The sequence below is a fragment of the Schistocerca gregaria genome, unplaced genomic scaffold (genome assembly GCF_023897955.1).
Source record: "Schistocerca gregaria isolate iqSchGreg1 unplaced genomic scaffold, iqSchGreg1.2 ptg000914l, whole genome shotgun sequence".
Classification (NCBI taxonomy): domain Eukaryota; kingdom Metazoa; phylum Arthropoda; class Insecta; order Orthoptera; family Acrididae; genus Schistocerca; species Schistocerca gregaria.
Genome location: NW_026062272.1, coordinates 122,501 through 137,500, shown reverse-complemented (window position 1 = coordinate 137,500; position 15,000 = coordinate 122,501). Strand labels below are relative to the sequence as shown.

At 53.7% G+C, this 15,000-nt stretch overlaps 2 non-coding genes across 2 annotated transcripts; both read right to left on the bottom strand.

Annotated features, from left to right (window-relative positions):
• Window positions 1–8,819: 8,819 nt before the first annotated feature.
• LOC126325260 (5.8S ribosomal RNA) lies at window positions 8,820–8,974 on the bottom strand. The gene has a single exon (XR_007559954.1). It is a non-coding gene; the product is annotated as a 5.8S ribosomal RNA (ribosomal RNA).
• Window positions 8,975–9,339: 365 nt separating this feature from the next.
• Window positions 9,340–11,232, bottom strand: LOC126325278 (small subunit ribosomal RNA). Its single transcript, XR_007559972.1, has one exon. It is a non-coding gene; the product is annotated as a small subunit ribosomal RNA (ribosomal RNA).
• Window positions 11,233–15,000: the final 3,768 nt, after the last annotated feature.

Here is a 15,000-nt window from a genome sequence, read left to right as displayed (position 1 = left end):
CGCAGCCAGTAAATGGCAGCTTGCTGGCGTATTATCAAATCTAAAGGGCACAAACCCATAATCACCAACAAAGCATCTGTTGGACTGGTGCCAAATGCACCAATACATCTCAGAAGTACATTCCTCTGGACTCGCCTTACCGCCATAGCTGGCCTCACCAGAGCCAACCTGTGGGCCCACACACTTGCTCCGTAACCAACAATTGGAGCCAATAAACAGTTGTGATACATGTGGATAGCTTTCAGCGGCAGATGAAAACGCCGCTGCCCAATAGTTATTAACTTGTTGAATAACGCCAACGCCTTTGCAGCAGTCTGCTGAATGTGTACCCCAAAATTCCAATGTTCATCCAAGTACACACCCAGGTATCTAGCTGAGCCATGCCTAGCAACCATCACATCATCGATTCTGATGGTTGGGTCTCTATTGAGCTTACCCTTTAGTAACATGTACAAGGACTTCCTAGGCGCTACCCTTAATTTGGAGCGACCACACCATGTCTGCAAGAGCCCAACAGCTACCCTTGCACGCTCTTCTATTGTAGATCTACTGTTCCCTTCCACAAGTATGACTAGGTCGTCCGCGTAGGCCACGGCACCCAGGACTGAAGCATCCCCCTGCAAGATGTTCAACAGCGGTTCCATAGTAATGTCCCAAAAAACCGGACCAAATACTGATCCCTGGGGACACCCCCGAGATATCCTCTTAGTCACCACAGTCCCCGGAGCCGCAATCCTTGCCAGTCTGTCATTACAGTAGGCCTCCAGACAACGATACAGCAACCCAGGACACTCCATCTCCCGCAAGCGGGAGAAGAGTGCGGGCCACCACAAGTTGTCGAAGGCCCCTGAAATATCCACCATAATACCCAGAACATACTTCGTACTGGCTGAGTGGACAGTCCGAGAAACCTCGTTGATCGCATCCTGAGTGGAGCGACCCTTCCGGAATCCGAACTGCCGATCACTCATGCCATACAAAGTCCTGTGGCTCAAAAGTCTGTCAGTAAGTAACTTCTCAAAGGTCTTTCCAAGTACATCCAAGAGACAGATCGGTCTATAAGACTTGGGTAATTGAGGGTCCTTGTCAGGGCCCTTCTTGATAATAACTACATCGGCAATCTTCCACCTGGTTGGATAGACTCCATGGTGTAAACACACATTGAAAACTTTAGCCAGATCTGGAGCCAACTGGGGTGCTAGATACTGCAGAATCTCGGCCGGCACCTTGTCAGGACCAGGCGCTTTCCTCTGTGCAAATGTGTGAAGTGCAGCCACCACCTCCTCTGCGGAGAAGGGGTAAACGTGCACCTCATTCACATATGGCTCCAACAATGCTTGACGAATTCTTCGCTGCTCCTCCGTATCCTCTTCTTCAACATCGTCTGGTAACAAAACGTTCAACAGCACATTAACAGTCTCCTCCCACGTTGTAGTACACCGACCATCTTCCAACCGCAAAGTTGACAACATCCCAGGAGATCTGATCTTCTCTCTCACGAGCTTATATGGAACCCCCCAAGGGTCCAGACCAAGCTGCTCGTTAACAAAGTTCTGCCATGATTGCCTCCTTGCCTGCTGAATAGCCTGCTGATATCTGTCCTTCAGGCGGCGATACCTTCTCAGATGAAACTGTCTCTCTTCATGCCCGAAACTCCCTTGATAGTTACTCCGCGCCCGCCTGACAGAACGCTTGAGTGCAGTCAGTTCTGGGGACCACGGAGTAGCCTGCGTACGGACATACCTCGCCACCCGGGGAACTGCTGCAACAATTGCTGCCTCAATGGATGCCAGCAGATCAGCAACCACATCGTCCACATTATGTATTTCCGCCTCAGAGCCCAGCCCTGGAGGACGAAATTCCTGTGCTAGTCGGTCCCAATCAGTTTTCCGATAATTAAACCTTTCCTCCCATTCCCCGGTATCTTCCACAACCTCAGTACAATACTCAAAAAATATACAATTGTGATCACTCACTGTGAGGTTGTCAACAACTCTCCAACCACAAACGTGTGGTGCCGAGCTCTGAGTTGCCAACGTCACATCAATATTAGAAACAGCACCCGCCCTCCCTGAAAAGGTAGGTGGGTGTCCAGGTTGATTCACCACATCAAGATGCAATTGCATAATCAAATTCTCGAGCTCGACACCCCGCTCATCCTGTTCCACACTGTGCCACAGAGGAGACTTGGCATTCGCATCCATACAGACTATTACAGACTTGCCTTGTAGAGTTCTTAGTATCCAATCCAACTGATTCAAAAATCCAGTTATATGCTGCCGAAATTGACAGTATACATTAACAATGAATACTAAATTCATCAACAAATTAAGCTGTACCACAATCACATGTTCATTACAAAATTGTGTTAAAATAGTGGTCTTGATCAGTTTATTCAGCACTACAATAGCAGTCATGGGATTCTCCCCTGAGGACACCACTTGCGCGGACGCAGGAAATCCGGGAATCCGACCAGCACAGGAGGCCGGCTCTTGAATCACAAGAATGTCCAGTAACTCTTCCTCCGCTACCTTTCTCAGCTCTTGCGCAACCAAGTGGCTACGCATGGCATTAATCTGCAGCAACCTGAATCGCCCCATTAACCGGGGGGATAGAAAACATGAAGGCGACTAGCAGGCCAAGGCTTCGAAAAATCCGAGACATTTCGTCCATACATCTTGACCATATCGCTGTAAATTTTATCTATATCAAATTTCCGGCCCCTTCTAGCAAACACCTTCTCCACCAAAAGTTTTAATTCATCAGGTTGCGTTGGAATATTAGCAGCTTGCAAATGAATACAATCAACATCCTCCAGGGCTGGGTAAGTAATATCTTCCCCACCCCTATGCTCTGTTCTAACAAGCTGCCTCAGTGCAACAGTTAACAATGCAGGCTCTTCAAGCCTTGACAATCGTAACTTAAGGTCGAAATTATCATAGATATCACCTGGACCAACTGCATTATAAGTTACACCACCACCATCACTATTTACACGTTTTACATCGGTAACATTCACAATATTTACATCTGAACCTCCGCCACCACCACCACCACCGACTTCAGTAGGGACTAAAGACACAGCATGTTGATCTTGCTTTGAAACATCTTGCATCACAGGCCCCTCCACACTGGCACTCAATGGGCGACAAGTTAGTCGACCCATAGCTTCCTCCAAGTCGACCTCCGTCTGGACGCCGACCTCCATCACCAGACTACTCGTGGAACCCCGAACAACGTCGGAGCAGAGTAAAGAACCTGTGGACAGAGCCTTATAAATTAACCTACCCCTCTCTGCGTCCCTCTTTTCTTTACTAGGTGACTTCTTCTTTGGCGCCTTACGGGTCGCCATAATCTGTCCTCTGTACGATCCTGTCTAAGAACATTCGGTAGGTGGGGCAATCCTTCGGTCCTCCACACTTCCTACCACGTTTCTTACACGGTATACATACAGGAGGTCTGTCCTTATTAGGGCAGTCCCTCCTTTCATGCCCCACCAGCCCGCAGTGGGCGCACACAGCCTGATCTTCATTACAATATTTATTTGTGTGATTTAAATCTTGGCACTTGGTGCATCGTGGCACCGCCAAGTAATCCTTAATGTTTAGTGCCGAATATCCAACATATAGCCTCCCAATTCTTGTTAATGGCTTCCACATTTCAGGTGAGACCTCCACCACATGATGCACAGTTAACTTATCCCTTGGCCCTACTTTGAATCGCAATCTAAACTGACTGTCAAATTCCTCCCTCGTCATAGAAACATCAAAATTCTGTATGTAGATCGCATCAAGTAGGCTATCCGCATTCATGTAAGTAGGAACATCGTACAGGCACATCAAAGGCCTGCGTTTCCTTGGCGGTTCGCACTTAACCTTTTCCATTAATTCCTTATTCGCCATTATTCTCTGACTGTCTTCTTGCGTGGCTGTCTCAACTATCAATACGTTCTTAGCAGTCCTTACAGTGTTAATCTTGATTTTGTCACGTTTGGGATTGATACATTTCTCAAAAGCAGTCTTGACAGCCCGAATATCCTCGCCTGCCTTCGGTTTAATGAATACAGTCGGATATGTCTTTTTAATGTTTTGCTGAATTGTTTCCTTTGCCGACGGCGCTTTAACCACAGGGGCACTCGCAACCGCGGCATAAGACCGAGCCACTGCGGGCTGACCTCTTAGACGCTCGTTCTCCTTCTCTAATTCTAATATCCGACCCTCAAGTTGAGAGTGGGCCATCGCCCATCGAGCTACACAATCCCTGATATGGTTAATCGCGTAGTTGCTGATCTTTCCATTTTTAACACTGGAATCAAGCAACTTTAGAAATCGCGTGTGTCGCTCAGCGACAGTCAAATTCTCCTCGAACACCGAATCACCCTCGAGCGCATTATCACTCTCTACGTTTTCAGCCATATTGACGAAATGAGAGAGTGAAAAATGGAGGCCCGTCTCTTTCCCCGGACCGGCCGCTCTGGCATGGGGGGAGGCTAAATGCAGCTCGCTCACCGGTCCCGCCCCTTGACAAGAGCTTTCCACAAAAGAGCTGCTAGGTTTAGCACGCCGTGGGTACAGCGCACTAGTCCTCTTCGACGGCTGCACCATCGAGGTTTTCACCCGCTCCCTTGCCGACGAATGCCACCCGCATTCCGGGAGAGCGGATTCACTCTCCGTCCTTCGCCCCCTACTAGGCCGAGTTCCCACCAAAGGCTAAAGACCCGGTCCTACTCAGGTGCCGGGCCGGTCCCCCAGACATTCAGGGGTTTGGACCCATCTAACCTAACCGGGGACATGTCACCACGCCCCGGCTTGGCGGATCATGCCCCGGAAATCCAGGGGCAAGGCGGGTGACCTTCGCCGACTTAGGCCAGGTTCCCGCCCCGAAGAATGCAGTCGCCGGAACCGGTGTGCAAGATGTTCAGCACACCGTCGCCCCCCTGCCCTTTGGTCGCCCGAAGGCTTAACAGCTCCACCACGAGAAGGCGGGCAGGGGCACTTGGGAAGGAGAGGCTAAGCTGGTCGAGACGCATCCTTCCCCCGCTGCCTATTCCCAACCATGGACCCACGCAAATTGCAGACCCACAGCATGAGACAGCCGGAGCTAGTAGATAGGGACAGCGGGAATCTCGTTAATCCATTCATGCGCGTCACTAATTAGATGACGAGGCATTTGGCTATATTAAGAGAAGTCATAGTTAACTCACGCCGTTTACCCGCGCTTTGCTTGAATTTCTTCAACGTTGACATTCAAAGAGCACTGGGCAGGAATCGCTTTTGGACGGAGGCTGGATACTGAACGAGGTTCTCCCCACGCAACATGGAAATTACCAACGAGCACCAACCACGCGCCCCGAGACCTGGAAACCCCAGTTAACGAGTAGACGTGAGCGCACCGACCCACAGCAGGGTGGTCACCGACGAGAACCGCCAGATCGCTTACCCAGCCGGACCTGTGGGATGACTTTCGCATTGCGCCCGAACCCCAGGCGGCAGGGACACTAGGGACGCGGAGCGAGTGCAATACCGCCAACCTAGCGTGGGATTAGTCACCGGGGACGACACCCGGCGGCCGCCAAAATAATGAAGGCGCAGGCTGCCGGCACTGATATATGAAAGTGGGCCGTTCGCCAAACGCACAACAAACCCTACCGGGCGGCCGCCACGGAAACATTAGCCACAGGACACGAGTCCCAGGTGCAGTGAGAAAGGTTAGAACCACCAGTCTCGGTCGCACCTATGCCCCTCCGTTAAGCGGTTGCTGTGCGGGTGTACCCGATGGGTTAAAACCAGGAGACCTGGACGGCGCCCGAATGAAGTCCAATGTAGTGGAAATCACAGGGCGTCAACACCCGCTAGGGCCATCGCAATGCTTTGTTTTAATTAGACAGTCGGATTCCCCCAGTCCGTGCCAGTTCTGAGTTGATCGTTGAATGGCGGCCGAAGAGAATCCGCGCACCCGCGCGCCCCCGGAGGAGCACGCTAAGGCGGACGCGGCCTCGCAGCAAGGAAGATCCGTGGGAGGCCAAGGCACGGGACCGAGCTCGGATCCTGCACGCAGGTTGAAGCACCGGGGCGCGAACGCCGCGCAGGCGCGCGCATCCTGCACCGCCGGCCAGCACGAGGCCAACCAACGGCGAGAGCAGACCACGCCCGCGCTAAACGCCCGCACTTACCGGCACCCCTACGGCACTCACCTCGCCCAGGCCCGGCACGTTAGCGCTGACCCACTTCCCGACCAAGCCCGACACGCCCCGATCCTCAGAGCCAATCCTTATCCCGAAGTTACGGATCCAATTTGCCGACTTCCCTTACCTACATTATTCTATCGACTAGAGGCTCTTCACCTTGGAGACCTGCTGCGGATATGGGTACGAACCGGCGCGACACCTCCACGTGGCCCTCTCCCGGATTTTCAAGGTCCGAGGGGAAGATCGGGACACCGCCGCAACTGCGGTGCTCTTCGCGTTCCAAACCCTATCTCCCTGCTAGAGGATTCCAGGGAACTCGAACGCTCATGCAGAAAAGAAAACTCTTCCCCGATCTCCCGACGGCGTCTCCGGGTCCTTTTGGGTTACCCCGACGAGCATCTCTAAAAGAGGGGCCCGACTTATATCGGTTCCGCTGCCGGGTTCCGGAATAGGAACCGGATTCCCTTTCGCCCAACGGGGGCCAGCACAAAGTGCATCATGCTATGACGGCCCCCATCAACATCGGATTTCTCCTAGGGCTTAGGATCGACTGACTCGTGTGCAACGGCTGTTCACACGAAACCCTTCTCCGCGTCAGCCCTCCAGGGCCTCGCTGGAGTATTTGCTACTACCACCAAGATCTGCACCGACGGCGGCTCCAGGCAGGCTCACGCCCAGACCCTTCTGCGCCCACCGCCGCGACCCTCCTACTCGTCAGGGCTTCGCGGCCGGCCGCGAGGACCGGCCATGACTGCCAGACTGACGGCCGAGTATAGGCACGACGCTTCAGCGCCATCCATTTTCAGGGCTAGTTGCTTCGGCAGGTGAGTTGTTACAGACTCCTTAGCGGATTCCGACTTCCATGGCCACCGTCCTGCTGTCTTAAGCAACCAACGCCTTTCATGGTTTCCCATGAGCGTCGATTCGGGCGCCTTAACTCGGCGTTTGGTTCATCCCACAGCGCCAGTTCTGCTTACCAAAAGTGGCCCACTTGGCACTCCGATCCGAGTCGTTTGCTCGCGGCTTCAGCATATCAAGCAAGCCGGAGATCTCACCCATTTAAAGTTTGAGAATAGGTTGAGGTCGTTTCGGCCCCAAGGCCTCTAATCATTCGCTTTACCGGATGAGACTCGTACGAGCACCAGCTATCCTGAGGGAAACTTCGGAGGGAACCAGCTACTAGATGGTTCGATTAGTCTTTCGCCCCTATACCCAGCTCCGACGATCGATTTGCACGTCAGAATCGCTACGGACCTCCATCAGGGTTTCCCCTGACTTCGTCCTGGCCAGGCATAGTTCACCATCTTTCGGGTCCCAACGTGTACGCTCTAGGTGCGCCTCACCTCGCAATGAGGACGAGACGCCCCGGGAGTGCGGAGGCCGCCGCCCCGTGAAGGGCGGGGAAGCCCCATCCTCCCTCGGCCCGCGCAAGGCGAGACCTTCACTTTCATTACGCCTTTAGGTTTCGTACAGCCCAATGACTCGCGCACATGTTAGACTCCTTGGTCCGTGTTTCAAGACGGGTCGTGAAATTGTCCAAAGCTGAAGCGCCGCTGACGGGAGCGATTATTCCGCCCGAGAGCATCCCGAGCCAACAGCGGCGCGGGTCCGGGGCCGGGCCAGGTAGGTCCGTCATCCGGGAAGAACCGCGCGCGCTTGCCGGGAGCCCGAGCGCCCAAAGGGGCGAATCGACTCCTCCAGATATACCGCCGAGCAGCCAGCCAGGACACCGGGGCTCTGCCCAACAGACGCGAACCGAGGCCCGCGGAAGGACAGGCTGCGCACCCGGGCCGTAGGCCGGCACCCAGCGGGTCGCGACGTCCTACTAGGGGAGAAGTGCGGCCCACCGCACACCGGAACGGCCCCACCCCGCGGCGAGTGGAAAGGCAACCGGACACGACCCCGCCGCGGATTGCTCCGCGCGGGCGGCCGGCCCCATCTGCCGAGGGCGGGGGCCAGTGGCCGGATGGGCGTGAATCTCACCCGTTCGACCTTTCGGACTTCTCACGTTTACCCCAGAACGGTTTCACGTACTTTTGAACTCTCTCTTCAAAGTTCTTTTCAACTTTCCCTCACGGTACTTGTTCGCTATCGGTCTCGTGGTCATATTTAGTCTCAGATGGAGTTTACCACCCACTTGGAGCTGCACTCTCAAGCAACCCGACTCGAAGGAGAGGTCCCGCCGACGCTCGCACCGGCCGCTACGGGCCTGGCACCCTCTACGGGCCGTGGCCTCATTCGAGTTGGACTTGGGCTCGGCGCGAGGCGTCGGGGTAGTGGACCCTCCCAAACACCACATGCCACGACAGGCGGCAGCCTGCGGGGTTCGGTGCTGGACTCTTCCCTGTTCGCTCGCCGCTACTGGGGGAATCCTTGTTAGTTTCTTTTCCTCCGCTTAGTAATATGCTTAAATTCAGCGGGTAGTCTCGCCTGCTCTGAGGTCGTTGTACGAGGTGTCGCACGCCACACCGCCAGCCGGCTGTGCACGCTACCGAGAAAGTACCGGTATGCGAACCGCCAGGCGACGGGCGCGCATCGCACGTTTAAGGAGACGCGGCCGGCCACACAGGCGACCACGACACTCCCACGTCTCCGAAGCGGGACAAACGCCGCGCGCTTCAGTATACGTAGCCGACCCTCAGCCAGACGTGGCCCGGGAACGGAATCCATGGACCGCAATGTGCGTTCGAAACGTCGATGTTCATGTGTCCTGCAGTTCACATGTCGACGCGCAATTTGCTGCGTTCTTCATCGACCCACGAGCCGAGTGATCCACCGTCCTGGGTGATCTTTTCCTTTTCAGTCTCCCACTGTCTCTTTCAAGACAGTAGCATTTGCGGGACTGAGGCGTCTGACGGCCCCTGTTCCACTATTTTTTTTGTGTCCAACGGCCTCACAGCCGATGGGCGTCGTACGGCTCCACACCGGAGCGGACAGGCACTCGGGCGAACGTCATTCAAAACCGGCGCCAGGCGCCAGGTACCGCAGGCCAGCCGCTCCAGAGCTTCAGCGCTCGTACCACACAACAACAACAACACTTCCGCTAGTTTTGAGAGGCACGCGTGGTTCCGCACGCGGCGCACGGCCACTGCCGTACAGGTAGCGTGTTGCGCGACACGACACGCACATCGAAAGACATGCAGTCTAGTCGGTAATGATCCTTCCGCAGGTTCACCTACGGAAACCTTGTTACGACTTTTACTTCCTCTAAATGATCAAGTTTGGTCATCTTTCCGGTAGCATCGGCAACGACAGAGTCGATGCCGCGTACCAGTCCGAAGACCTCACTAAATCATTCAATCGGTAGTAGCGACGGGCGGTGTGTACAAAGGGCAGGGACGTAATCAACGCGAGCTTATGACTCGCGCTTACTGGGAATTCCTCGTTCATGGGGAACAATTGCAAGCCCCAATCCCTAGCACGAAGGAGGTTCAGCGGGTTACCCCGACCTTTCGGCCTAGGAAGACACGCTGATTCCTTCAGTGTAGCGCGCGTGCGGCCCAGAACATCTAAGGGCATCACAGACCTGTTATTGCTCAATCTCGTGCGGCTAGAAGCCGCCTGTCCCTCTAAGAAGAAAAGTAATCGCTGACAGCACGAAGGATGTCACGCGACTAGTTAGCAGGCTAGAGTCTCGTTCGTTATCGGAATTAACCAGACAAATCGCTCCACCAACTAAGAACGGCCATGCACCACCACCCACCGAATCAAGAAAGAGCTATCAATCTGTCAATCCTTCCGGTGTCCGGGCCTGGTGAGGTTTCCCGTGTTGAGTCAAATTAAGCCGCAGGCTCCACTCCTGGTGGTGCCCTTCCGTCAATTCCTTTAAGTTTCAGCTTTGCAACCATACTTCCCCCGGAACCCAAAAGCTTTGGTTTCCCGGAGGCTGCCCGCCGAGTCATCGGAGGAACTGCGGCGGATCGCTGGCTGGCATCGTTTATGGTTAGAACTAGGGCGGTATCTGATCGCCTTCGAACCTCTAACTTTCGTTCTTGATTAATGAAAACATACTTGGCAAATGCTTTCGCTTCTGTTCGTCTTGCGACGATCCAAGAATTTCACCTCTAACGTCGCAATACGAATGCCCCCGCCTGTCCCTATTAATCATTACCTCGGGTTCCGAAAACCAACAAAATAGAACCGAGGTCCTATTCCATTATTCCATGCACACAGTATTCAGGCGGGCTTGCCTGCTTTAAGCACTCTAATTTGTTCAAAGTAAACGTGCCGGCCCACCGAGACACTCAACAAAGAGCACCCTGGTAGGATTTAAACGGGGTCCGCCTCGGGACGCGAAAGCACCCCTTCGGCTCGCCCCACCGGCAGGACGTCCCACGATACATGCCAGTTAAACACCGACGGGCGGTGAACCAACAGCGTGGGACACAAATCCAACTACGAGCTTTTTAACCGCAACAACTTTAATATACGCTATTGGAGCTGGAATTACCGCGGCTGCTGGCACCAGACTTGCCCTCCAATAGATACTCGTTAAAGGATTTAAAGTGTACTCATTCCGATTACGGGGCCTCGGATGAGTCCCGTATCGTTATTTTTCGTCACTACCTCCCCGTGCCGGGAGTGGGTAATTTGCGCGCCTGCTGCCTTCCTTGGATGTGGTAGCCGTTTCTCAGGCTCCCTCTCCGGAATCGAACCCTGATTCCCCGTTACCCGTTACAACCATGGTAGGCGCAGAACCTACCATCGACAGTTGATAAGGCAGACATTTGAAAGATGCGTCGCCGGTACGAGGACCGTGCGATCAGCCCAAAGTTATTCAGAGTCACCAAGGCAAACGGACCAGACAAGCCAATCCGATTGGTTTTGATCTAATAAAAGCGTCCCTTCCATCTCTGGTCGGGACTCTGTTTGCATGTATTAGCTCTAGAATTACCACAGTTATCCAAGTAACGTGGGTACGATCTAAGGAACCATAACTGATTTAATGAGCCATTCGCGGTTTCACCTTAATGCGGCTTGTACTGAGACATGCATGGCTTAATCTTTGAGACAAGCATATGACTACTGGCAGGATCAACCAGGGAGCTGCGTCAACTAGAGCTGAGCAGCCGGCCGCCCGGGAGTGTGTCCCGGGGGCCCGCGCGAACACGCAAGCGTCCGCTCAATTATTCTGCAAACAGGAGGAGGCCGAGCTCCCCTGCACGATACACCTCGAAACCCTCTCAGGTCCCGGCGGCGCGCAGCGCCGTCCTAGGTACTTGGTCGGTTTCGAGAGAGGCGCAATCGCCCGGAGTTAGGCGAGTAGACGGTTTTAGTGCGAACACCCTTGCTCCCAACTGAGCTTGCCGCTGCCGACAGAGGCCCGGGAGCGTGCTGTCGTGGCATTGCCGGCGGGAGACAACACGCGCCACCTATGGTGACCGGCAGCTCCAACGCCAGCGCCACACAAGGGCAAAGCCCCACTTGGGTGCAGAAGCGAACTCTCCCAGCACAGCGCACGCGCCAACACGTCCGCACAACTGCGATACAAACCACCTGCGAGAACCGCTGGGGCGACCGAGCAGCAGACGGCGTCGCGGCGCCGAGTGCCAGGCGGCGGCGCATCCTCAACGCACACAGTCCTCAATCAGACCAGCACACTGCAGATGTCCACCGCGCTTCGCACCGGGCTCGGCTGAACCAACTTTGGCCGCCAGGCGCCGCGTGCAGGGTGCGCCGCAGCGTAGCTGCGCCGCCTGCCGGGCCCGTCGGCTGGCGCTCCTGCCACTCGGCGCCCCCCACCAGCCGGCTGTTGCGCGTGCGCCCACGCAGCGCGCGGCCAACACGCCGGGCGGCCCCCCTTCACCGGCCGGGAACAGTCCCACCAAGCCACCGCCGCGTATCGCTTCATACCCACATGGGCCTAGTCACGTGTGTGGATGTGGCGGGTACCGCTGAAACAACCGGTTAATAGCTGTACCGATCGTCGCCATCACAGATTCACCTCCAGCGTGAACAACCGCTCAACAACGGATTTCCAGTTCATTTGCGTATCTTGGGCAGTAAACGTAGATGTCCACCTACATTTGCGAATTCAACAATTCTTGCATGCCAGGATGTCATGTGTCACGACACGCTACATCAGACCACATACACACTGCGACATGTGCAGAAGAGAACACGTGGAAGGTGGCCCGCGCAAGTATGCGATGTCCCTTCCGCGATCCACTGTCAACCGGCATCTGCGGCATGTCCCAGATATGGAACGCGGTCCACCAGGGTAGCACTTTGTGTGAGGCAATACGACAAAGTCGGAATACACGCGTCACTACATCAGACGGCTCACGCTGACCTGACCTGACCTGACCTGACCTGACTCACCGCACCACCACCCCCAGCGACCCAGGGTGACATACAATGCGTTCGTACGTTCCTCCCACACGCCTCTACGGCGTACCACAGTGCAACCTAGCTGTTATTGGGAGACGAGACAAGTAGCATCGAGCACAACATATGGAAATTGAGATTCGACACCGTTGGGCACAGCCAGCGTACAGTCACACGTATCACACTACTTCACTCTGTACGTAACTACCGATGATCGGTACAGCGTGTGGGTTACGCGTACGACATCAGCGGACAATGGACACAGACCATACCACGACGTACACTGAGGGCGTCGACATCTGAATGCAACTGAACAGCTGCGAGGCTCATTTAACACTCACACGCCAGACCGACCAGCTTGAGAGGACAGAGACACAAAGAGGGGGACAGAGGAGGGGGGGGGGGGCCGATATAGTCCTATTGCAGTACAATTGACAGTGGATAGCGGGAATATGTGGAAAGTAAGCAACACTCGCAAGACATCTACATGAGGATAACAACGACACCAGAGATTCCGAGCAGTGAACTATGTTAGGCAAAGGGACAACGTGGGTTAGGTTAAGGGACAACGTGGGTTAGGTTAAGGGACAACGTGGGTTAGGTTAAGGGACAACGTGGGTTAGGTTAAGGGACAACGTGGGTTAGGTTAAGGGACAACGTGGGTTAGGTTAAGGGACAACGTGGGTTAGGTTAAGGGACAACGTGGGTTAGGTTAAGGGACAACGTGGGTTAGGTTAAGGGACAACGTGGGTTAGGTTAAGGGACAACGTGGGTTAGGTTAAGGGACAACGTGGGTTAGGTTAAGGGACAACGTGGGTTAGGTTAAGGGACAACGTGGGTTAGGTTAAGGGACAACGTGGGTTAGGTTAAGGGACAACGTGGGTTAGGTTAAGGGACAACGTGGGTTAGGTTAAGGGACAACGTGGGTTAGGTTAAGGGACAACGTGGGTTAGGTTAAGGGACAACGTGGGTTAGGTTAAGGGACAACGTGGGTTAGGTTAAGGGACAACGTGGGTTAGGTTAAGGGACAACTTGAGTTAGGTTAAGGGACAACTTGAGTTAGGTTAAGGGACAACTTGAGTTAGGTTAAGGGACAACTTGAGTTAGGTTAAGGGACAACTTGAGTTAGGTTAAGGGACAACTTGAGTTAGGTTAAGGGACAACTTGAGTTAGGTTAAGGGACAACTTGAGTTAGGTTAAGGGACAACTTGAGTTAGGTTAAGGGACAACTTGAGTTAGGTTAAGGGACAACTTGAGTTAGGTTAAGGGACAACTTGAGTTAGGTTAAGGGACAACTTGAGTTAGGTTAAGGGACAACTTGAGTTAGGTTAAGGGACAACTTGAGTTAGGTTAAGGGACAACTTGAGTTAGGTTAAGGGACAACTTGAGTTAGGTTAAGGGACAACTTGAGTTAGGTTAAGGGACAACTTGAGTTAGGTTAAGGGACAACTTGAGTTAGGTTAAGGGACAACTTGAGTTAGGTTAAGGGACAACTTGAGTTAGGTTAAGGGACAAATTGAGTTAGGTTAAGCGATAATCTGGTACAGCCACAGTTAGGTTAAGCGATGATCTGGTACAGCCACAGTTAGGTTAAGCGATGATCTGGTACAGCCACAGTTAGGTTAAGCGATAATCTGGTACAGCCACAGTTAGGTTAAGCGATAATCTGGTACAGCCACAGTTAGGTTAAGCGATAATCTGGTACAGCCACAGTTAGGTTAAGCGATAATCTGGTACAGCCACAGTTAGGTTAAGCGATAATCTGGTACAGCCACAGTTAGGTTAAGCGATAATCTGGTACAGCCACAGTTAGGTTAAGCGATAATCTGGTACAGCCACAGTTAGGTTAAGCGATAATCTGGTACAGCCACAGTTAGGTTAAGCAATAAAGTTGGTTAAATTTGGTATTGTGGGAAAGGGGGAAGAGAGAGAGAGGGGGGGGGGGGGGGGTGGATAGTGGTGGCAGTACGCGGATGCCTGAGTCACCGTCAGATACGTCACGTCGGTTCGATGCTTGTAGCAAGAGGCTGGCGGGTCTGTGTCTCTCACTTCTGCAATTTTTCATGTGGTATAACACGAGGGCGGGGGGTGATATTTGGTGCCCCTCTGTGTAGGATGTGTGTTGGTTTATCTGAGCAATGGTAGTTGTCGGAGGAGTGGGGTATTGTGCTTTTATAGGTGGACCTACTGCTCTGGTTATCATAGTGTCGACGGTGCAATGTCGCAGAGAGGATGCACTCGACATTGTCGCATTCCAGATGTTTACGTATTGTGTGTCTCCGTTGCAGGCCGAGAGTGGTGCATGTTCGAGTGTCTGGCTGACGTGCGATTCACGTTGTGTGCCCAGTCTTACAGCACGTATAGGGACATTCGCATAAATCATCTATATGTGGCCTTGCATCATTTACTAAGCAGTGCCGTGAGACGACCGAACTATTAGGAAAGTACTGATGTACCGCATAATGTTTACCTTCCACCACACGGCG